The following is a 23,218-nucleotide window of genomic DNA, read 5'->3' as shown; positions in this document are numbered from 1 at the left end:
GTCCATTGTATGTTTGCTCACCATGCTACCTCAGATTAGACCCAACATGTACAATTCACCCTTGATCCTGCTCCCACTGGACTCAGCCTGAACTGCCAAGCAGTGTCCTCACTGAACTGCAACTCAAACAACTAAGGCTTGATTTTGAAATATTTGGGTCTCTACAGTCAGGTGTAGCTTGGTTCCAGTAGCACAGTTAGCACAAGATCCAAGATCTGTTTATAACCTTTACACATAGGGCATTATAAAGAAGAAAAAACCAAAGGGATGGACAGAATGCTTCAATTAATCTCAGTTAACTGGTACTTCCCTAGGCTGCATCCCAGTCCAACTCCAAATATTTGTTTCACTCTTTTTGTATCACTTTTCTAGATCTAATTTAATCTCAGAGGTCTCTCTCAACATACTATTTGTTAACCTGTGCTGTAGGTACAAATCTTGGCCCTTTTTCCAAAACCTCTTCTTCATCATTAGTTAAACACCTGTAGGTAACCGGGACCCCAGAGGATGAGTCAGCACAAGTCGTGCACAACCAGCGCAGCAGCAGGTAATGAACTCCCTGGCCACCCGATGAAGCATAGACAATGAACAAAAAAGGTACCATTGGACCTTTGTTAGAATCTGGTAAATATACCTAGGTTCATAGAGACCCTGTCAATTATACAGTCTCTTCAAACAGAGACCCTTGCACACACGGTCTCCATCACTTTTCTTTCTAGGTCCTGAAGAAAGCCCACTTGACCCATATGGGCAACCACGAGTGCTGAAACATGTCGACCTTTATATGGACACTATAAAGTGTGTTAGATCCATAACCAATCTTCACGCGCACAATACAATTTTTAATAACATCTCGAACCCAGGTTTAATAAAAAAATGTAACCTGGCTATACGAGTTTTTTAATATCACCATCTTTTAATACTCACTGCACTAGTTAAACTCAACAATTTTTTCCCTGATCACAACTGTACTAACCAGTGGTTATCCTCCAGGTGGAGGAAGCAGAATAACTAACCCAATGATGATGCTGTCACATTTATGGGAAACAGGCGGAGAATCAAGATATACCGCCAGTCCATCTTTGTACGTGAATGAGGGTTTTTTATCGGTACACGACACGAAAATTTATGACCCCTGGTTACTCAGGTCAAGTGATCCATTCCCCATTTGATATTATAACTATTTCTAGCTCCTCATCCTCATATGCTCCAGTTGTGGTTGGCCTGAATTAGGATACTGTTCTCTCACTCTTCCTCGACTGCTGAATGTCTGCCTCCTCTGACTGTTGATCTAAGAAAGCTTGATCTTACATACTCATTCTAGACTGCTGCTACCTACTGCTTCCCGTTTAAACCTCCTGTCTCACTTCCCTTTCCTCTTCAGATTCAAAAGTATTGTATGAGGTATCAGAGAATGCAACTAATTTCCTTGGTCTCTGCTTATTACCAAAATTCCTTTCCTGTGTTTGATTTCCATCATTAACAGTCACTCCTTACGTATGAGTATACACCCCTGCATTGTATTTATTCATATCCTTTCCTAATTTCAAGGTCTTCTTTTTCTACTCATTACATTCTTTATTCCAGCACTGGGATGCCTCAGGGTAGCCATGCACTTAATGAGTGTTAATTAATAATAATTATTATTCTCCTCTATGTCCTTAATGACCTTATTAACGTTCATTTTTGCTTCTTAAGGTACATTACCTTTATGTTGTTTTTCCAACTCTTCTAATACCTTTCGTTCAGTTATTGTTAACACTTGTGTAGTTTCTAATATGAGGCGCATGGAATCACAACCTCATCGTTTGGTTATTAGTGTCTAGGTGTGTTTCTAATTTTGAATATCAGTAAAGAAACTTAACTCATTCCTCACCTATAGTTCCATAGGAATTACTACAGTTTTGCAATAATTTTACATGAAGTCTGCATATCACTTTATTCTAAAGCATTTGTTCTTTATAGTCACATTCTTCTTCCATTTTTCGCTGTCATTGGATATAATTGTAATCTTATTGACTATCTTGGAGTTATCAGTAACAATCTTGTTCAATTGTTCTTAGCTAAAACTAAAGGTTTTTAAAGTGTTCATATTAACTTAGACCAACAAATATCTTTTAATCCATGGAACTGCAAGTTTCCTTTTCAGTAGCCATAATCAAACAACTGCTACAAAAAAAATGGAGCAGCCCCTCAGTACCGGAGAGTTCCTTCTTTTATTATTACTTTGTGCTTTGTGTATTACAAATAACGCTTATTTAATTTTGCATAATAATTATATGATATTTATGTATTCAATGTGATAAAATCCCACATTTCGTATAAAACAAATCTCTCAAATCACATTTCATTAACACACATTTTAAAAAAGACAATAGATATTAAAAGACAACGTCTCCTCTCAATTAGCATTAATTACAACTCATATTAACCACATTTCTTTTCAATTAGATGTCCACCAATGGCCACTATGGTGCAAGTGTGCCTCTGTTGGCAATATGCAACACACCGTGCACCAGTGCAAGGAGAAAGCAGAAATGCTACATATTTTTGCAAATATGGAGCATTTCTGCTTGCTCCTTTTCACACATCACAATGCAGTGCAGCAAGTTCCCTTGCTGCACCACATTGCATCAAATAGAGTTTGGGCCCATGTTTTGTAAATCTTCATGCACTGAAAAGCAGCAAGGGAACTTGTTGTGCTACATTGCTTCAAAGGAAGAGAGCAGAAATGTGCCATAGTTACTAAGATGTAGCGCAATTCTGCTCACCTTCCACTGGTGCACTCATAGCAGCCTATCACCAACGTATTTTATTTTATTTTGTTTATTGAATGCAATTTTATACAGCGCAACTTTACCCGAAGGTGTCAGAGCGCTTTACAAAAGAATCAGTTACATTACATAAGGATTTCGGAGTACATGAGTTATTTAAAAGATACAAACAGACAAACTCTAAATTCACATGAGAATGGTAGTAAATACAAGTCTTCTACAGATACTAGTGGTTAAAGTTACATATATACAAGTTGCATATTCACTTGAGATTACATTTTAATAAAAGTAGAAGCGGTAAGGGTTGGAGCAATAAAAATACAAATTTACAAAGCACTATCTTCTCTCCAATGCTGGTATGGGGGCCTCCTCATCATTCCTGTAACTGGCGAGTCACAAGATTGAGGGAAACATGAGGTGGCATTCCTTGAGTCAACAGTCTGGAGCACTCCTCATCAGTCCTGCATCTGGTGAGGTATACTCTTGAAGTTGTGGGGGGGACGGCACATCAGCGGTATCGAGCCACGGCGAGTTGAAAGTAGGGGTAACGTTAGGCTCACCTCCTCTCCCTGGTGTTCTTCTTGCCATCATCTGCACTCTCCAAAATGTGACCTCTCGCCTCCTGGCACTGCACCCTCCTCGACTCCCTGTCCGGCGCCATACTCCAGCAGTCAGCGGCACCATGAGATCACTTCGGAAACATAGTTAGCACCAAGCACAGTAGGATGACTTCTTGCCCCAGGCCGGGGCGAGCAGGGTGGCGACCAGGCAGCCACTGGTCCAAATGGCAGCAGGCCGGCACTTTGGTGCTGACAGCATCTCTCCTTGCTGTGCCAGGCATGGAACGGACCTCCAGAGCTGCAAGATGGACTCTTGCCCATCCCACCCAGGGCAGCACTCATTCAGCGGGGCTGGAGTGCAGAGGAGACCAGGAGTTGATATGAGTGGGTGAGGTGAGCTCTGATGCAGCCCCCAAGGCTCTGCGCTGCAGCCTCCCATATCCATCTGTTGAGAAGGGAAGTGCGCTGGGCAGGGCCAAATGTCCATGCTCCAGCTGCCGCCGCCACCACAACTGTATATGTGGCAAGTCGTGGAGGAGTCTCTCAGGACTACGCCACCCCCAAGTATTCTCCCGTTAAGGGGGCACCTCCCCCGCAAAAATGTACCGCTGTAGTCAGGAAGCCAGGACATCCTCCGCAATCAGAATGGGGCCGCCATCTTGTCTTCCGTCGTCAGTATAGTAGCCAGGATGATCAGCGCTGCCCCAACTCTGCCTCACACACTTGGGGGTCTCAAAGTGCACCACCGGTGACTACATTAAATCGGGATGCCTCTCCCGTGGAAGCAGGGAGGTAATGGCTGCTGGGTGAGGACATAGGAGATCATGGGCGGCCAGGAGCTCTGTCGCCCACAATCTGGAACCAGAAGAGATGTAGACATACTTGCTCCTCGATGCAAGGGTGCTTATGTTTTGGTCAGAATCCTTTTTGTGCAGGAAAGTATAGCTTCCTGAACAAGAACTATTTTTAAAGGCTGATTCTCTTTGTGTGTGTGCTGCAGAATGCAGCACACATGCAAAGTGGAGGGAATGATGAGAAAGAGACATTTATCCTTGTTACACTAGCCTTGGTTAAGAAGAGGTTTGATGCAAACCCAGGTATACAGGCTTTAGTAAATCTGGGTATGTGTCTGAATACATGGGTGTATGCATGGTAACACCCATGCTCCACCCATGTAACACCTTCCAAATGCAAAGAAAAACAGAGTAGCCCCATGCTCAGTGAAATAAATTAGGTTGTTGGTTGATTAGGATGTGAACCTTAGTCAAGCAGCAACCACAATCCTTGTCAGGGTAAGGCACAAGCAAACCCCAAATTAACCTGTGTTCAGCCTCCTGGTAACTTGGCACAGAGCAGTCAGGCTTAACTTAGAGACAATGTGTAAAGAACTTGCACAACAATTCAAACAGTAAAACAGTGAAAACACCACAGAAAAAGGTCCCACACTAAGTTAGAAAAATGAAGCAAAATGTAATTAGAAGAACAAGACTAGAACAATAAGAATCCAATCAGTAGAACCGGAGATGTGAATTTTCAAAGAATTTAGTGAAAATAGTACCTAAAAGCACAAGGTGCCAACTCTGGAAAATGGTTGCACTGTACCAGGTTAAAGTAAAAACTTCTTGCAAACCGTGATGGAGCGCAGGTTTGACACAGTCCCAAGTTAGTTCTGCTGAAGTTTTACCTTCTCAAGTTTGTGCCAAGAGACCCGTTCACATTGCAGAAGACCATGAGGACCAGGGAGAGTGTTGTGGGAGCCTGTCGGCAAAGCGCAAGGTGTTGGCTGGTGTCTAGGGCGGGCATTTCTGGAGCAGCACGGTCGCAGTCCCCATGAGCAATCAATGCTCCAATGACTGAGCTACATGCTAACTTGCGGTGCAATCGACGAGGACTTGGAGCAAACAGGCCTGTTCATGGATGTGAAAAGTCTAAAAGTTTGATTTCAGCACCCTTGTGTCACACCAAGGGACCAGGACGTGAGACGCACCACTTATGGTTAGGAACTCGCTGAAGCTAGGTCCAGGGCTTGGTGTAGTATGTTGGGTAGCCTCTTTTGTCCCTGAGGCTCAGATAAAGAGATCAGCAGACTCGTCCTTGAGTCACTCTGGGGTCCTGGATTTAAGGTGAATTTGCAGGGCAAGTTCTCGATTCCCACTTATGAGGACACCAGGTCAGCACAGCATGGCACAGTTTCTTTAGATCAGCAGTCCAGCAGAGTGGCAGTCCTTGTAGTAGCACAGCAGTTCTTCTCCTGGTAGAGTATTCACAAGTCCAGAAGTTTACTGAAGAGTTGGTGTCTGAGGTCCAGTATTTATATCTACTTGTGCCTTTAAAGTTGGGGGGCTCCTAGAGGTTTCCCTTTGAAGACACCAAGATTCCTGCCTTCCCTGTCCTGACTCCAGACTAATTACAATGGGTATGCAGCCCTTTGTGTGGAGGCAGGACACAGCTTATTAAGGTGTAAGAGGGACTGTGCCCAGTTCCTCCCTCCCATCACACCAGTGATGGCCCATCCAGGCACACCCAAGCTCCCTATGGTGTGTGGTTGTCTAGGAAGCATGCCTAAAGCTCAACTGTCAGCTACGTCCAGGTATGTGACCCAGGTAAAAGCACTAAATGACTAAGGCAGGAAAATGGCAACTTTCTAAAAGTAGCATTTTCAGAATTTCAACTGAAAATCTGACTTCACCATCAGTTAGGATTTTAAATTGTGATTCTAGGGACACCAAACATGAACTGGGTACTGTTAGACCTGGCATCCTTTGTGTGGTTTCCCCTATCTTTTTGCCTCTACCGCTTGTTTTTTTGACTGTATGATGGACTTCATTTTTGCTGGTTTGTGTACTCTGGACACTTTACCACTGCTGAAGAGTGCTCAAATGGAAGTCCTCCCTGTGTAAATTGTGTTATGCTTGAGTATCCATGATTGTCATATTTAGTTAAATGGTAAGTCCCTAGTAAAGTGCACTATGTGTGCCCGGGGTCTGTAAATCAAATGCTACTAGTGGGCCTGCAGCACCCACATGAGTAGCCCTGTAAGCTTGTCTCCAACCTGCCATTGCAGTGCCTTAAACTGCCATGTCAACCAGGCAAGTGCAAAGTGCACCTACTTGCCAGGCCCCAAACTATCCCTTTTTCTACATGTAAAGCAGCCCTAAAGTAGGCCCAAAGTAGCCTCATGGTCGGGGTGCAGTGTATGTGAAAGGTAGGACATGTGCGGGTGTGTTTTGCATGTCCTGATACTAAAATACTGTCAATTTTGTGTTTCTCTATTGCAAGTGCTATCTCTCCCATAGGTTATCATTGGAGCTGCCTTGTAACAGCTTGCAAATATAACTTTCAATTGGGAAAGATAGAGATTTGAAGTTTGAGTTCCATGAACTCAGGATTTAAAAATGCATATTTTAGTGAAGTTGGTTTTCAAGTTATGTATTTGAAAATGCCACTTTTATAAAGTGGGCATTTTCTTGCTTTACCATATTGTGTCTCTCCCTGTGTGTGGAATCAACATCTGGTTTAGACTGACAGGGCTGTTTGTGCATTCACTCTAGACAATCACACAAAGGGAGCGCATGTGTGCCCTGCATATCCTGATGGCCCATCACCAGGCTGATGGGCCTTCCTGAGATAGAGTGATGGGGGGAGTTATCACGGACACCTGAATGAGGCTGTGCCTGGTCTATCACAATGCTGTCTACCACCCCCGTTGTAGTGTGCCTGGAGTCAAGGCAGGGCAAGGCACGATCTTAGGGACAACAAAGACTTTCATTTGAAGTATGGTTACTTCAGAGGCCAAAAGGGGTATATGTATTGAACTTGTTGCCCAACATTTTTAGAACACTTCTGGACTGAGGACTCTGCCAAGAAGTAGAGCTGAAGAACTGTCAGGAAGAGTACTGCCCCTTTGCTGTGTGTTGCTTTGCTGGGTTGGCCTGTAGTTGCTACTTCTGTCTGTGAAAAGTGAAAGAACTAAACATTGCTTTTCCAAGGTTCTGCAAGGACATGTGTGTGCTTGCCTCCTGTTGGATGTTTCAGGGTCATCGAAGACTTCATCTGCAGTCCCATGAACTCCTCTGTTGGGAGTTATGACCTGCCAAGCGGTGCCAATTCCAGTTCTGGGACCTAGGAAGTGGTTTGGCTGCTTCAAAGATTCAAAACCACGCATCACCCTTCCATCGCCGTTTTTCCTGCCACAAGCTTGCCTTGCAGTTAAAAAGCGACGAATCATTGCCGAGTGGCTGAAAAGCCGATGCAGTGCCTGTTCGTGGCTAGAAGAACCACTGCAGCCCAAGTTAGGAGCTCCGAGTTTCCGACATGCAAGACCCCCATTCTGACCCCTATGCAGGCCCAGCTGTGCGGCTGAATGAATCGACGCATCACATCTCTGCGGCTGTAGAAATTGATGCAGTGCCTGTTTCTCCACCACATCGACCTGCAGCACCTGGATTTTCTCTCGTATCACACCTGTGTGCCAAATCTTCGTCAACAGAGCCCCCAAGTAAAGAATCAAAACAGCGCAGCTGCATTTCGAAGCATTACTTCCCCTCGCAGTAATGATTCGATGCCACACTTCTCCTATGTGCAGGAAAACCGATGCCTCCACTCCACTGAGACTAAGGAACCAACACAACACATATGTTTTCTGACACTTCCTCCCCCTGCCGCTGTTTTTCTTTTGGATTTTGATACATCAAATGTATTTTGTGGTAAAATCACCACATCCATAGAGTTCTATGGAGAGAATTTCTAAAACCTTTAAAAAGTGATATCTTTGCTTCTGCATGTTGGATTTTTGTTGTTTTGTGCTTTTTTGGTTTAGATAAAGTTCATGTATTTTTCTAAATTGGTGTGATTTCAATTTGTAGTGTTTTCACTGTGATAGCGTGTGTTATGTACAAATACTTTACACATTGCCCCTGAGATAGGCCTGACTACTCGTGTCAAGCTACCAAGGGGTGAGCAGGGGTTATCTTGGGTGTGCAACTCCCTTACCCTGGCTAGAAGGAAGGGTCCCTACTTGGACAAGGTTCATACCACTGCTAATTTCTGACCCCATTTCTAACAGTTACTGATTCCCATTTGTAAATTACACTTGTAGAATGTAATAAGGTAACTCCAATGTTATCCTGTGTGAGAGGTAGGTCATGCAGTAGTAAAAATTAATTTAAGAGTTTTTCACTAGCAGGACATGTCAAACTTAAAATTACATGTTCAACCTTTTCAATACAGTGCACCCTGCCCTCTGGGCTATCCAGGGCTTACCCTAGGAGTCATGTATATGCATTAAAAAGAAGGTTTGGGCCTGGCAAATGGGTTTATTTTGCCAGGTTGAAATGGCAGTTTATAACTGCATATCCACACGCTGCAATGGCAGGCCAGAGACATGTTTGAAGGGTTACTTAAGTAGGTGGCACAATCAGTGCTGCAGACCTACTAGTAGAATTTAGTTTACAGGCCCTGGGAACATGTAGTGCCATGTTACTAGGGACTTAAAGGTAACTTTAGCACTGGCTGGCAGTGGTAAAGTGCACAGAGTTCGAAGGCCAGAAAAAATAGGTCAGTAAAAATGGAGGAGTAAGGCAAAATGTTTGGGGTACGACTACCCTAAGGCTGACAGTTCTAACATGTGTCTCCTCAGTTAAAATTGGAAAGAACTACCCAACCCCTTGGGAGTTCTCAATACTGAGGCAGAAGAATATAGTTAGACAATCAGGATTGGTGTGGCTGACCCAGAACAGTGTTTCACTGTTAGTCCATTCCCTGTAGGGAGATGAACCATTTCAGCAGTTTCGGATTTTCACCCCTCATCTGCATGAGCCATTTGATGGGCCTTTGGTCTGTGTGAACCCAGAAGTGATGCCCAAATAGGTATGGTCTTAGCTTTTAAAGTGCTCAGACCACAGCAAAGGCCTCCCTTTCAATCACACTCCACCTCTGTTCCTGTGGAAGTAACCACCTGCTAATAAAGGCCACCAGTTAGTCTAGGCTCTCTTCATTTAACTTTGCTAAGACCGCCCCTATGTCTGGCTCTGAAGCTTCTGTCTGCACTTTTAACTCCTTGAAGAAGTCAGGAGCCTCGAGTACGGGTGCTGTATACATGGCCTCATTGAGAGTATGAAAGGCTTTCTGGCAGGCCTATGTCCAGATCATCTGTCTAGTCGGCTTCTCTGAATTCAGCTCTGTTAAGGGGGCAACAATGGTGCCATAACTCTCAACAAACCTCCTTTAGTATCCTGTGAGGCCCAGGAAGATCCTCACCTTAGTCTGTGCTTTAGGGAGTTGCCGGACCATGATAGTTTCCATCTTGACCTGGAGGATTAAACCCTGCCCTATCTGGCTCTTAGTAGCCATGATAGTCAGGCCCACCTGCTTCAATGCCTGGAACATCTCCTGGAGGTGGTACAGGTTTTCCTCCCAGCTGGAGCTGTAGAGAACTATGTTGTCCAGATAGGTTGCACAGAATGCCTCCTTCCCAGCTAGGACCCTGCTGACCAACCGCTGAAATGTGGTAGGGGCATTTGTCAAACCAAATAGCATCACCCTAATCTGGAAGTGGCCCTCTGGGGTTGAGAATGCAGAGCTCTATTTTGTCCCCTCAGTCAGAGCAAACTGCCAGTACTCTGATGTCAAATCAAGTCTATGACCTCATCAGCTTTAGGGATTGGGAATGTGTCACTTTTCTGGATGGAGCTGCGTCCCCTGTAGTCCACAGAGAACCTACGTTCTGGACTGGTGCCCGGTGGGACAACCGTGACTACCAGCACCATAGGGTTGGACCAGGGACTGTTGAGGGCTCAATCACCCCAAACTCCAGCACCTTGGAGACCTTCTCCTTGATACTGGCCCTCAGCTTGTCTGACAATGTATACATTTTATTTCTAACAGTTTAATTGTCTCTAATGTCAATGCCTTGGACGTACAGGTGTGTGAGTCCAAGGGTGAGGGAGAACAGAGAGGCAAACTACCCCAGAAATTGACAACAGTTACTATGCTGTTGTGGGGTCAATGTTGGGGAGAAGTTGACACCCTCCACTGACCCATCATGCTCTTGGGCAGACAGTTGGTCAGGAAGAGGCTAGCTCTTCTCTTCCACTCCCCCATCTGTCACCAGTAGCATGCTCACTTTGGACCTCTCAAAGTGTGGTTTGAGGCGGTTCATGTGGAGCACCCTTAAAGAGTTTTTAGGGGTCTTGAGATACACCAGGAAGGTGAACTGGCCCTTCCACTCCTTCACCTCATATGGGCCTATCCAGCGATCCTCTGAACTCTGCAGGCTCAATTATTGACACTTTCTGGCAGGTTGAAACTCTACCAAAGTGACCTTCTGGTCCTACAAGAGTTTCATAACTTCTTGACTGACCTCAAGATTGCTTTTTACCTTCTGCCAGAAGTAGTGCATTTGATTAAAGGTCCTGAGGGGGCTTCCTTGGAGCTTGCTCTCACCCCATCTCTCACAAGGCCAAGAGGTCCCCTAACAGGTGAAACTGAACACGTTTCTGTGGCACCTACTGGTAGGCAAAGTGAAGGCATGGCAGGAGGACGTCTCAATTACACCTCTTGGGCTCAGTAGGCCCATTATTGTTCCTTTTAGAGTCTTGGTGCATCTTTGTGCAAGACAATTTAGGGGTGGTAGGGCATGGAGAACTTATAAGGTACCCCACCCCCATCCCATATGGACTTCAGGTACGCTTACATGAAGTTAGTGCCTCTGTCAGACACTACCTCTTTGGGGAACCCCACATGGGTAAAAATACCCATCAGGGCCCTGGCCACTACAGGTGCAATCACTGATGTCAGAGGAATGGCCTCTTGCTAGCGATTGGCTTAGTCCAGCAAAACCAGGATGAACCTGTTACCTAAAGCTGTCTTGGGGGCCAAGGGTCCAACAATGTTGATGCCTACTGTCTCAAACAGAGTGCCAATGACAAGTAATGGGGTCAGAGGAGCTTTGAGCTTTTTCCCTGACTTTCCATGGGCCTGGCAGGTGGGACAGGACCTGCAAAATGCAATTGAGGCCGTCTTCATCTGGGGCCAATAGAAGTGGGCAACAAGCTTTGGAAAGGTCTTGTCTTGCCCCATATGTCTTACTAAGGGAATCACATGAGCCAAGCCCAGTAGGAAGGCCCTGTAACACTGGGGGACCACCAGCACATGGGCTGTTCCAGGTCCAGGACCCTTTGATCACTATTTAGGAGGTATTTCTCCCAGTAAGGTGATGTCCAGAGGTATCACCTGCTGTCTGGGCCTCAACTTGCCTCTTCAAGCCCTCTAGAGTGAGGCACTCTTTCTGCACTTTTCGGAATTCCTCCCTGGTGGGCCCACCCTCAACTTGTCAATGAGCAAGCTCAGGCAAGTCACCCAGGGTGGCAATGTCCTCCCCAGTTGTCTCAGAGGCATCCTCCCCAGGTGCCCCTTCAACTTGGACTGGGGGAACTTCAGGGGCTAATTTTGCATACCTCGTGCTCTTACTCTTTTTGGCAGCTACCTGGACCATTGTTTCTAGCTCCAGGCACCCTTGGGTCCCTTCCCGGGCAGCTATGGACCCTGTGGTCATACAGACCTGAGCTCTACCTCCTTCCAGACAGTATGCTACAGGTCATTGCCCAAGAGACAATCTACATGCATGGGAGGGTTCACAGCTACTTTTAGGGAACCTGAGAGCCCCCCACTCAAAGGTAACCCGAATCACTGGTAAATGTCTCTCACGGTTGTCTGTGACTATGACTTGGTGGGCTGTGTTAGGGAGGACTTGTTTTGAGGACACCAGCTGACACCTTACAGAAGTCATGCTGGCTCCTGTGTCTCTCAGAGCCTCTAGTCATTGCCCATTAATGGTGACCCACTGCCTTTACTTAGAATAATTTGCAGGCATAAGGGCTTTTGGCACCATCTCCTTAACCCCCAGGGTGGCTAGGGTCATCACTGTCTGCCCTCAAATCAAACTGGGACCACCTCATCCCAGAGCAATACACTTGCCAACCCAGGTGTCTTCCCACTGGTGGGAGACTGAGTCTTCTTGGAACATTTTGGGTCACCCTTAGAGTGCCTGCATTTGTAGCACTCTCTTCATTTGGAGACAAACCTCGCTGTCTGCCTAGAACCCCTTCTTTTTAGGCTCAGACTAAAACTGGTTGCTGTTGTTACCTTTGGAATTATTTTGGAGGCCTTTTGAGAAAACAAATTCTCCCCTCCCTCTATCTTTTGGTGGGACCCCTGACCCCCCTTGTGGGAGTCTCCCCCAGACACCTTTTTGGACATTCTGGTGCTGGCCCAGAGGTTTGCCTCCTCAGCATGCTTCCTGGGGGCAGTTAGCTTAGTGTCTGCTAGGTGCTGGTGCAGTTCTGGAAAACAGATATGAGGATGTGCTCTCTCAAAATTAGATCCATTGTACAATCGATTGTAATCATTAACTTTGCTGCCCCACATCCAACCATTCAGTGTATTGCTAGAGTAGTCCACAAAATTCACCCAGAACTGGTTATGAAGCTTCTGGCTGTCACTGAACCTCTGGCAGTACTTTTTAGGAGTCAGCCCTAACTTAACGATCAAGATGGCACTCATGGGTAGTATCTGGTTTTGTCCCCATCTTCTAAAGTAAGAAATGTTCCCTGCCCCACTGTAGGCATGTGTTTCCGGAACCAGCCCCCAGTGCTCTTCTGGGATCTTGTGAACCCTCAGGGCCTCACAAGTGAAAGAAATTATGTTTTGCATAGGTGGATAGCTCTATGTCCCAGCCAGCCGACTTTAAATTTGATCCTCACTTCAATGGGAAGTCAAAATAGATCTTTCCATATGGAGAAAGTGGAGGCAGGATCACATTTTACATTGGAATAAATGTGCATAAGTGTGTTGCTGTGGAGTGGGTAATAGCTTTGAGGGAATCAAGATAGCACTGAGAGACACTCACAAGAATGTTGTACCATGCATGAAATGAGTCATATGAGAGCTGTTCTTTTCTCTATAGGTATGTCCTCACATGCCAGAATGGAAGGGAGGCACAACCAACCCAGACACAGAATCATGCCACACCTGCCACACCCCATTGACCAGGGATGGGCCTCACACCTGAGTTTAAAGCACTAGACAAAACATGGGGAATGGAGATGGGAGCCAGCATGAATTTCCAGCAGCACATGCCCTGATCCCCAAAGGCCACGCCCTTGATAATCTACTTTTCCTACTCATGAGATGGGTACTGTTGCCAGTCACTCCCATGATTTTCTATTGTTAGGGTATCGTTTCATTTCATTATTCTTTCAACTTTCACAGGATAATACTATGAAAAAGTATTGTTGCACGCACTGACCTACTATACTAGATAGGGGGAGGGGGTCATACACAGTGTAAATATTCATAATGTACCCAAGACGGACCTATAAAGTAGACCGACAGATATATTAAGGGGTTGCCAAAGATATAATTGCATATTATGATCCGCTCATGACATACTGTACCCTGTAGATGGCAAATGCGTAGTATGATTCCTGTGCAATGTCATGAATAAAGGCAAGTTTTGAAAACTGGTATGTCCTCACATGTGTTTGATAATCTTTAATGAATGAAGATGGAAATTTACAGAGTTAATCTGTTGATATCAAGGATGAGTAGAAGTGTGGTGTCAAGTGTACTATAAAGCCAAGTAATCTTACTTTTGAGCCAATTGAAGGAGAAATCCTTCCACCATGAGTTACATTTCAAGCAATTGAGCAAACATATCTTGTATTGAGGTGCAATGATTATAAATCCAGTATTTTAGTGCTTAACATCACAAGGTTGACTTGTATCTTGTGATGAAGTTTCAAAAGGCAGTAGAGGAGCATACAGGTGGGTGTGTTTTAGTCTCTAAGACTTGTCATTGTGCAGCCTAATAAAAATGGAATAGTTGGATTACCCCCTCTTGATTTTAATATAATTCAAGGTCAAGACCGACTCTGCCCACTTCCGCTTGAAGCTTTCCACCATTTTAATAGATATAGCACCCTCGATCAAGTGGATTGACGCTCGAACCCTAGTATTTTGAAACTGCTCTTAGTCCCGGGGAAACAGCTAGTAATGGAAGGGCTGGCAAATTGGCCTGCGCGGGAAAGTATAGAAAGGGTCACGAGTTCACCATCTACCACTAATTCTGTCGCTGACCAGATCCCAATTCTAAGTAAATCAAAGCCGAGTCCTCGTTTGTTGTCATGGAATGTGGCAGGTCTTAAGAGCAAACTGGACTGTGAGGACTGGGGTGCCTTTATAGACGATTTTGATATTTGTCTAATGCAAGAGACATGGGCATTGGAAAATTCACATAGGGTAGGCTTTGTATCCTTTAATATATTGTCTGTAACTAGTGGTAGGGGTAGACCTTCAGGGGGCCTTACCACCTGGGTGGCACTCCATTTGGGTGCCTTGGCAAGGCAAATTCACACTAACTCAGAAGATATTCAATGTACCTTACTTGAGTTGCCAAATAATATCCACTTGGCTCTCCTGAACGTCTACTCAAGACCTTCTGAGGGTGGTCGGGAATCTGAGGTCATGGAACTGCTAAATAAATTTATCCTGACTCTGGATCCAGAATATTCTGTGGTTGTAGGTGGCGACTTTAATTGCCAATACGAACCACTCTGTGTGTCGACTTTAGACGATCCAACCACAGAGAATGAATACCGGAATATCCCCGATCCAATGATCTTAAAGGTCAAAGCATGGACCCCTCTGGTCCTCCAGATCTCCGCTCTCACCCTTTCCCTGTCATTGAGGGCTTGCAACGGGAGATTTGATTCTGACAGACCAGGACGAGCTACTTTTAACAGGGCCGGACATACCTCAATCCTTGACTATATTCTCATTGAAACTAGATCTTGGGACAAGGTGCTTGATTTTAGGGTGTTAGATCGAATTGATAGCGATCACAACGCTTTAGCTGTAACTTTTAAACCAGGTTGTTGGGGCATGAGTACCTATGATGTACCATCATCCACCACCACACAACTCCCCATATTACACAATAACAAACGAAGGGTGAGATGGCCCCGTATCGCCGCAAGCCCAAATAAAATCTCAGAAATTTATAGCCTTGCCCTACCTCATCTTATCGAAATGTCTGAGGTGGGTTTATCTCGATCTCCACCAGAACAGGAAACTGGACCAACAGGCATTCACCTACAGTTAGTAGATAAACTCTCGAAGGCGTTTTGTCTGACTGGGTCCGCGAGGCCCCATTTGCCCAAAAGGCAATTGTGGTACTCTGCCGAGTGCAGGAAATCGAAGAGCGAGTTACTTACCGCCATCAAGGCCCTAGATAGAGGCAGGATCAAAGTATTGAGGGCCAAACACAAACAAACCTTAGAAAGGGCTAGAAAATTATGGGAGTTTGATATCTGGGAAGAATTAAGATCGACTTTGGTAGCGAAGGACTTTAGGGGCTTCTGGACTATTGTCAGCAGGGGCAGGAAAGAAGCAGGAACGATCACATTCCCAAACATAGCCCCAGTGGTATGGGAAGCTCATTATGGAGGTCTTTATTCAAGCCCAAACAACAACGTACCACCTTCGTCCATTTCTCCTCCCAGACTCCCTATTCAAGCTGAAGCTACAACGACGATAACGACAAAGGAGGTGGAAATGGCTATACATCTATTGATACCCAACAAAGCGCCGGGATTGGACAAAATCCCTGGCGATCTCTACTGTTCGGAACCAATGATCTGGGCGCCGTATCTTTGTGCCCTATTTAATTTTATACTGACGGGTGGTGATCTCCCAGAGTCCTGGCTAGGTGCGGAGATCGTGCCTATATTTAAGAAAGGCTGTCCTTTAAAACCATCAAACTATAGGCCCATCAGCCTAATTGATATCACACAGAAGCTGTTTGGGCGTATAATATTGGACAGACTCCAAGCCTGGGAGACCGACAATAACATCTTAAGCTTCCTGCAAGCAGGATTCAGAAAGGGCACCTCCACTGTCGACCAGATCTTCCGACTTCAGGTCATTCACTGGAAGACCGTGAGTTTAGAGGGTGGCAGCCTCTACCTCATTTTTGTTGACCTGAGGTCGGCATTTGACCTGGTCCCGCGAGAAAATCTGTGGAAGGTGCTTCGGGCCCTCAATGTCCCCTTATATCTTTTGGATATTGTTTGCAGACTCCATATGCAAAACTTTGCCCAGGTTAGATGTGGCAAATATGGTGAGCTTTCTTCCCGCTTTCCCGTCAATCGTGGAGTCCGACAGGGATGCGTGTTGGCACCCACGCTATTCTGTCTATATATCAACGGGCTCATTAAACATCTGGAAAGTATTAGGGACACAGATGCGCCAAGACTTGCCACGGGCATGGTGCCAGTGTTGATGTTCGCTGACGACACTCTTTTGTTGTCACGAACATCAACTGGCATCCAGCGTATCTTGGATGGCTTTGTGGATTTTTGCGCAGAAAGAGGCTTAGAGGTCAACTTAGCTAAAACCAAATACATGATTCTTAATCCCCCCCAAACACACACGGCCAAACCCAGTCCTGAATGGCGTCCACCTTGAGCGGGTAACTACATTCGGCTATCTGGGGATTTTATTACAAGAACATTTTGGTTGGGGTGGTCAAATTGCCAATTCTGTGCTAAAACTTGCCCAAACTACCGGGGGAATATCCCAAGTATTCAGAGGTTCGGTCTCCAAACCAGTGTCCCCAGCACTAGAAATATATAGGACACAAGTAAGAGCAGTCTCCATTTATGGAGCAGAACTGTGGGGCCACTCTAGAATACACAGCCTGATTGGGTCTGAAAATTCATTCGTGAGGAGTCTGCTGGGTCTTCCCTCTAGCTCCCCGTTGACCCCTATCAGGCTGGATTGTGGGTTGTTACCCATGGAACAAGTGGTAATGTTGCGTCCATTGATACACTGGAAGAGACTATGGTCCAACGATGAGTTGGGATTTTACCGTGAGGAATTTAAGGGAGTCTGGCCTCAACTAAAGAGCAAGAATATCCCTTGGTTGAGATTCGTCAGGGATATCTGCACTAAGATTGGCCTTCCCGAATTATGGACCTCTCCGGAGGTCTCATGCCCGGCTCTATCCAAAGTAAAATTGGTCGAACAGTTTAATAACTACCATCTAGCGTGCCTTTACGAATGCCCTAAGATCGGCAGGCTGACGGCTGTGTTCCTCCAAATTAAAGACAACTACAGGAGAGAGGAGTTTCTAGATCTGGTTAGTCCTCCGGCCGCGAGGAAGCTTTATTGCCAATTGAGAATGGGTTGTCTCCCGCTCAGATCATTCACATCTGGCTAGGATGCCAACAATACTGCTGCCTGTCCGGCTTGTAACCATATATTGGAGGATGAAAAACACGTTTTCTTTTTTTGCCCAATATATTTACCCCAAAGAAAACGTTGGATCAAGCCCTTATGCAACAATCTTGGTTTCAGAGAGTGCGAAAAAGCAATGAGAGTCTTAAAGTACGATACCAAACCCCCGATAGTCTTTGCAGTTTCCCGGTTCCTTAATGCTGTATGGATATCACGTAGGAAATTTTTATAATTAACCATTTTCCCCAAATATTTTCCTGTTTTATTTGAATGTACTTGCAATATTTTCCAAATATGAATTGACTGGCTGTGTTTTTATCTTTCCTTTTATTATATTGTGTATTGTGATAATCTATGTCGCTTTTATGGCCATAGAGCCGAAAATAAAGTTTATCAATGGCAATGGAATAGTGTTATTAGACCACATCTGTTTTGACTGGTACGCTTAGATTGACAAATGTCTAATCTCTGCCACTGGTGCTAAAGAGCAAAGACGATTATACTGGAAAAATGGTATATGCATGTGTAAAATTATCAGTCTAAAGGAATTTGGTTGAGTAATGCAGGGCTAGGTCAGCCAAAGTAGAGCTCAAAAGGGTCTGTAACCTCACTGTGCTGCAGTCTTCTTCTACTGGCATATTTTTGTCAGGGTGTTATAGAACTCTCTGATGACTCTGATTGTTATATAGTGTGGGGTGCAATAACATTCAGATTAGGCTTTGTGGTGAAAAGAGCAGCACATTTTAACAAATGTAGTACTGATGATGTAACTAATTTTGCAGCCAGAGTGAGTATGTGAGGGGAACATTGTCAGGGTTTCTGGCACAGTATCACTAGGACAGTGTTGGGAAGGAACAATTTCACTACTTGCCTGGTGTTACATCACCTCCAGCCCTGGAGGCAGATCTGAAAGATAATGGAAAAGAATGAGTCCTTTAATTGAGTTTTCATGTTGAATAGCATTGGTTGTATGTTTCAAAGTAGTGAATGGTCTCTGGTAATGTAAGAGGGCACATTGAAAAACTTTCAGCAATCCACTACACATTTTCTTATTATATATATCCACATTTAAATTGTGTGGCTTCAAAGGCATGACATCTTATAACAAAATGATGCACATGAGAGGCACCAAAGTAAAATACAGCTTCCTAAATCTTACATATATTAAAAATGAGGATCTTTTCCATTTGGGACTTTTAACCTTCGAGTGCGGTGATGGGCACGTTTCGAAGTACAGTGAAATAATAAACCACAACTTTTACCCTTATGTGCAAGCACAGCTAAAATCAAATGTTAATAGTCTCTTTTAAATATTTTAGTTTCTAAGTTACAAACTGAAATTTACCAATGAATAGCATATTCTAAATATACTCGGACTACTATCTTATCCGTCTACTTCCGACCCACAATTCACACTACACACTTAAAGTGTATCCCTCATTTGCTGCATGCATTGATTCACTAACACCTGAATTTTTAAGAAACACTGTAATTTTAGTTCACTGATACCCCTGGCCAGTACGCCCACAGATTGTTCCAGCACCACTGTGTCAGGTGATTAATAAGATAGAGTTGATTTTAGCTATTTTGTAGTAGTGGGTGTTTGACACTTTAAAGAATTACAGATCTTTTTGGGAGGATTTGAGGTTTAGGTTAGAGAGGCATGGGCCTGATGTAAGAAATAGAATTATTATTTGGTGTTAATTGGAGTGCACCACAAAGAATAAGGCTAAAAGTGTACTGTAGCGTCACTTTAAGTTTCAGTGAATTTCTCAGGTGTTTTAATGTGAGATAAGATCTCATTACCATACCTAACTATAGCATAAGTTTAATCTTTATTGTTTTAGTGAATTTCTAGGGTTTTGTAAGGTAAAGTAGGATCTTATTGCCACATCGAACTATAACGTCACTTTTAACCTTCGTTTTTCTCAGGGAGTTTCTGCTGTTTTTATCATACTAACCTAACTCTTCCACTAAGCACACCTTTAAGCCATGCACAGCAGTCAATTAAACACAGGGCTGGAGCTCTAGCCAGGCCCTGATCAGAACCCATGTTGGTGTCCAATCTCTATTATTATGCACAAAAACACAACACACTAGATAAACCATGCAGTTAGCTCTTAAGGTTAATGCCCTTGTGTGGAATGGGGACAATGCCCTCCCACAGGTCCTTGCTTTCCCTGTTTCACCTTCATTCTAAACACTGCATCGCTGTGTGGAGTTTGGAAGATGTGCCTGGGTGCGGTTCACAAAGTGTTGTGCATCAAGGTCTAGCGTTGATCTAGAAGGTTCAGCTCCTTGGGAGATAAACCTCTTAGCATGTACAAGTTTCAAAAGAATGTAGAGCGCTGCTACAATCTTACCGAACTTCAGAGGTGTCTGGGAGCCAGTGCATCTCTCCGGTGCTCCAACAGCTTGCACAGTGTCCTCTCACAGTCAAAAGGGTAGACACGCTGAGACAGTCCCAGACAACAGCTTCCTGGTGCGGCAGCTCCTATTTCATAGTTCTTGTTGGTAGGGAGGTGAAGCAGTGGCGATGCTGCAGGATGGCTTCTATTCATTTTTCTGTGTCCCCCCTCTGGTCATAGGGACTCTTCTGACACTGGTGATAGCCCATCAATCCTAGTGGCTCTCTCCTGGCATGGAATGGGCCATGGTTCCAGCAATGTCAAAACCTTTGGGTGACCGCTCTTGCATTCAGTGGAAATGGGTGAGGGGCCCAACAGTCTGAGTAGCAACAGGCAAGGGCCTCAACAGCCTCAGTGACCCCTCCTCACAGACATATGTGATGGCCCAGTGAGGTCAATGACATTGGGCGATGGTCTGCAATTTCACAGCAGCCCGAAAGGGTTTGGCAACATCAACCAGAGAGCTGACAGCTCTCTCTCTCAATACGGGTCCCAATTGGACAATGCACATCACACTCTACTCACCAGGGTCCATTCACCAGACTCTCTCCTCCTCCTTACAGGGCCACTGGTCTTGGCAACCAGGCAGAAGGCTGCTGCTTGAGGCACAGGGCAAGTGTACTTGGCTTCCTGGGTGATGGCCCTTCACACAGCTGGGAGACTAGGAGACTTTGGTCCCCAGTCAAAGTTTCAGCAGCTCAAGTCTTGAAAACCTTATTTCTCCTGTTGAATAGTGATGTTGAACATGGTATTTGGACAAAATATAAAGTTTTTTATATTGAAAGATAGAAAAATCAAGATAAACTAATTGTGATACAAAAATATCATGATGCAGAAATATTGTTCTCAAGAATATCGTTTTTCAAATAAGTAATTTTGTTAACAATAATATTGTTGTTGTTAATATCGTTTTCAATAATATTGCAATGCCTTTTACTTTATATATTAATTTTATGTGTTAAAGTTGTTTGTATAATTGCTATGGATTTTGAAATATAGTTTGTAATTTAAAGTAATTTAGAATTATGTATTTAATTGTTAATAGTAATTTAAAGTGTTGTGGCAGGTTATTCGGTTTGTAGGGGGATAGGGTGGGAAGTTATTTAACTAATAATTACCTAATAATTAACTCATAATTTTTAAGTAAGCATATAGTCGATTTTATTTATGCATATTATATAATATTGAATTCATGTACTTATATTTTAGGTGTTTGATGATATACTTGTAGGGGTATATGGTGGGTAGTTAGGTCATAATTAATTAAGAAATATATTTTTTATTTACTGTTAATTATTTTATTGATGATTAATTATGTAAATGGTTTAATGATATACTTCAGTTACATTTTAGGTGTGGGCTGCAGGGTTTATATGGGTATAGGGTGGAAAGTGAATTAAACAATGGTAAATAAATAATTTATTATTGATTATTGGAGTGAATATTAATTATGTACATTATGTAATACTGATTTATTTTAGTTGTGGTTTGATAGGTTTGTAGGGGTATAGAGATGGAAGTTAAGTAATATAAAAACATTAATAATGATGAATGTATAACAAATATTTAATTTGACTAATAAATATGTAAATTGTGTAATTATTATATGTATTTGTTTTATTTTATATGTGGGCTGTTGGGTTTGTAGGATTGTTGGGTGGGAAGTTAATCAAGCAATTATTAAATAAAAATGAATTATTATTCATGCGATTTAATAAAGCATGCACTGCATTGTGACCCTCCTGAGTGTGTGCTTCCTTTAAACTTTTGGTGTCTAATGGTAGCTAATTATTTAACTGATTATAAATTATGTAAATTGTGTTATATTTTAGTTATATTTTAGCTGTGGGTTGCTAGGATTGGATGGGGTTTAGGGTGGCAATTTTTAATTAAAAAAATAATAAATTACAATTGTTTTTAAATTGAAAATTAAATATTACATTATTTAAAAATTTTGTATATTGAGGTTTTTTTTTACTATAAATATATATTCTCAAAAGAAACAAAGGTTACTGGGACATTATATTTAGGTTCAGATTTTAAATGCACAAAACCATAGAAATTCAACAGTTACAATAACACTTATCTGAAGAAACTATTACTCATGCCCTAACATAACTATAACTTGCACCTCCACCGTGATAATGTTTCTCATCAATAATTATATTGCAAATGCTGCAGTGATATTATCAATTATATCATGGAAGATGTCAGGACTGATGAAATATGTGGGGTAATTAGCAGTGCATGGCATAGGCGCGAGTTATAGTTACCTTTCGGCAAGAGTTATAGTTTCTTGAGATAAGTATAACTATAACTGTTGAATTTCTATGGTTTTGTGCGTGTAAAATATGAACCTAACTAAAATGTCCCTGTAACCTTTGCTTTTTCAGTGAACTTCTAAGGTTTTTTAATGTTAAGTATTATTTAATTACCTTACGTTAATCCAATCCCCACTGGCAATGTCATTTGTTCGAGGATGGCAGGGAGTTGGCCGCAGTGTCTGTCTTAGGGCCAGACCCTTTGGCCAACCCCACAGAGGCACCAAACTCTGCACCATGTATGGCCTTTGTCCATGAATGGTGGGGGGTCGGGTGGAGGACCTGGCCCGTGGTCAGCCCCTTTGGTCAACCCTCTGTAGGCATCCAACCAAGCACTGGCATGGCCTTCTACCGCACGCCCCCTTCCTGACCCCGGGGACCACAACCCCCCTGGGGCTGGCCATGCAGAAGGAAAAGGAGGGGGGCACATGGCCCCTCTCCTGGAGCCACTAATGGCCCTGGAGACCATCACTGTCCAAGGCCAGCTCCTGCTATGCCCCAAGGTACCCACCCTTGGGAGATACCTGTTTCCTCTTGCTTGCTGGGAGCTATTTGAAAGCTCCTGCTAAGCAAGAGCAAACAGTAAGTCCGCTCCCGCCTGCTGGCAGCAGATTAAATAGGTTGCTTCAGCCGGCAGGGTGCAGCATTTTAAGCTGCTCCTTGCGGGTTGGAGGAATGCCAGAGCCCGCAGAATGCAGGGAGATGGCTGGGGCTGTGTGGGCATTGGGGTTGCCCCAACAGCCTTCAACAAAAAACTAATGGGTGCCCTGGGTGGGCTCCAGGGCACCCACCATGAAGTTGTCAGGCCCTGGGGGTTGGGCTCCCAGGGGCCAATAATGGCCTGGGAATGGAGGCTGCAT

Source organism: Triturus cristatus, chromosome 3_2 (assembly GCF_964204655.1).
Source record: "Triturus cristatus chromosome 3_2, aTriCri1.1, whole genome shotgun sequence".
NCBI classification, from domain to species: domain Eukaryota; kingdom Metazoa; phylum Chordata; class Amphibia; order Caudata; family Salamandridae; genus Triturus; species Triturus cristatus.
This window is presented reverse-complemented; position numbering follows the sequence as displayed.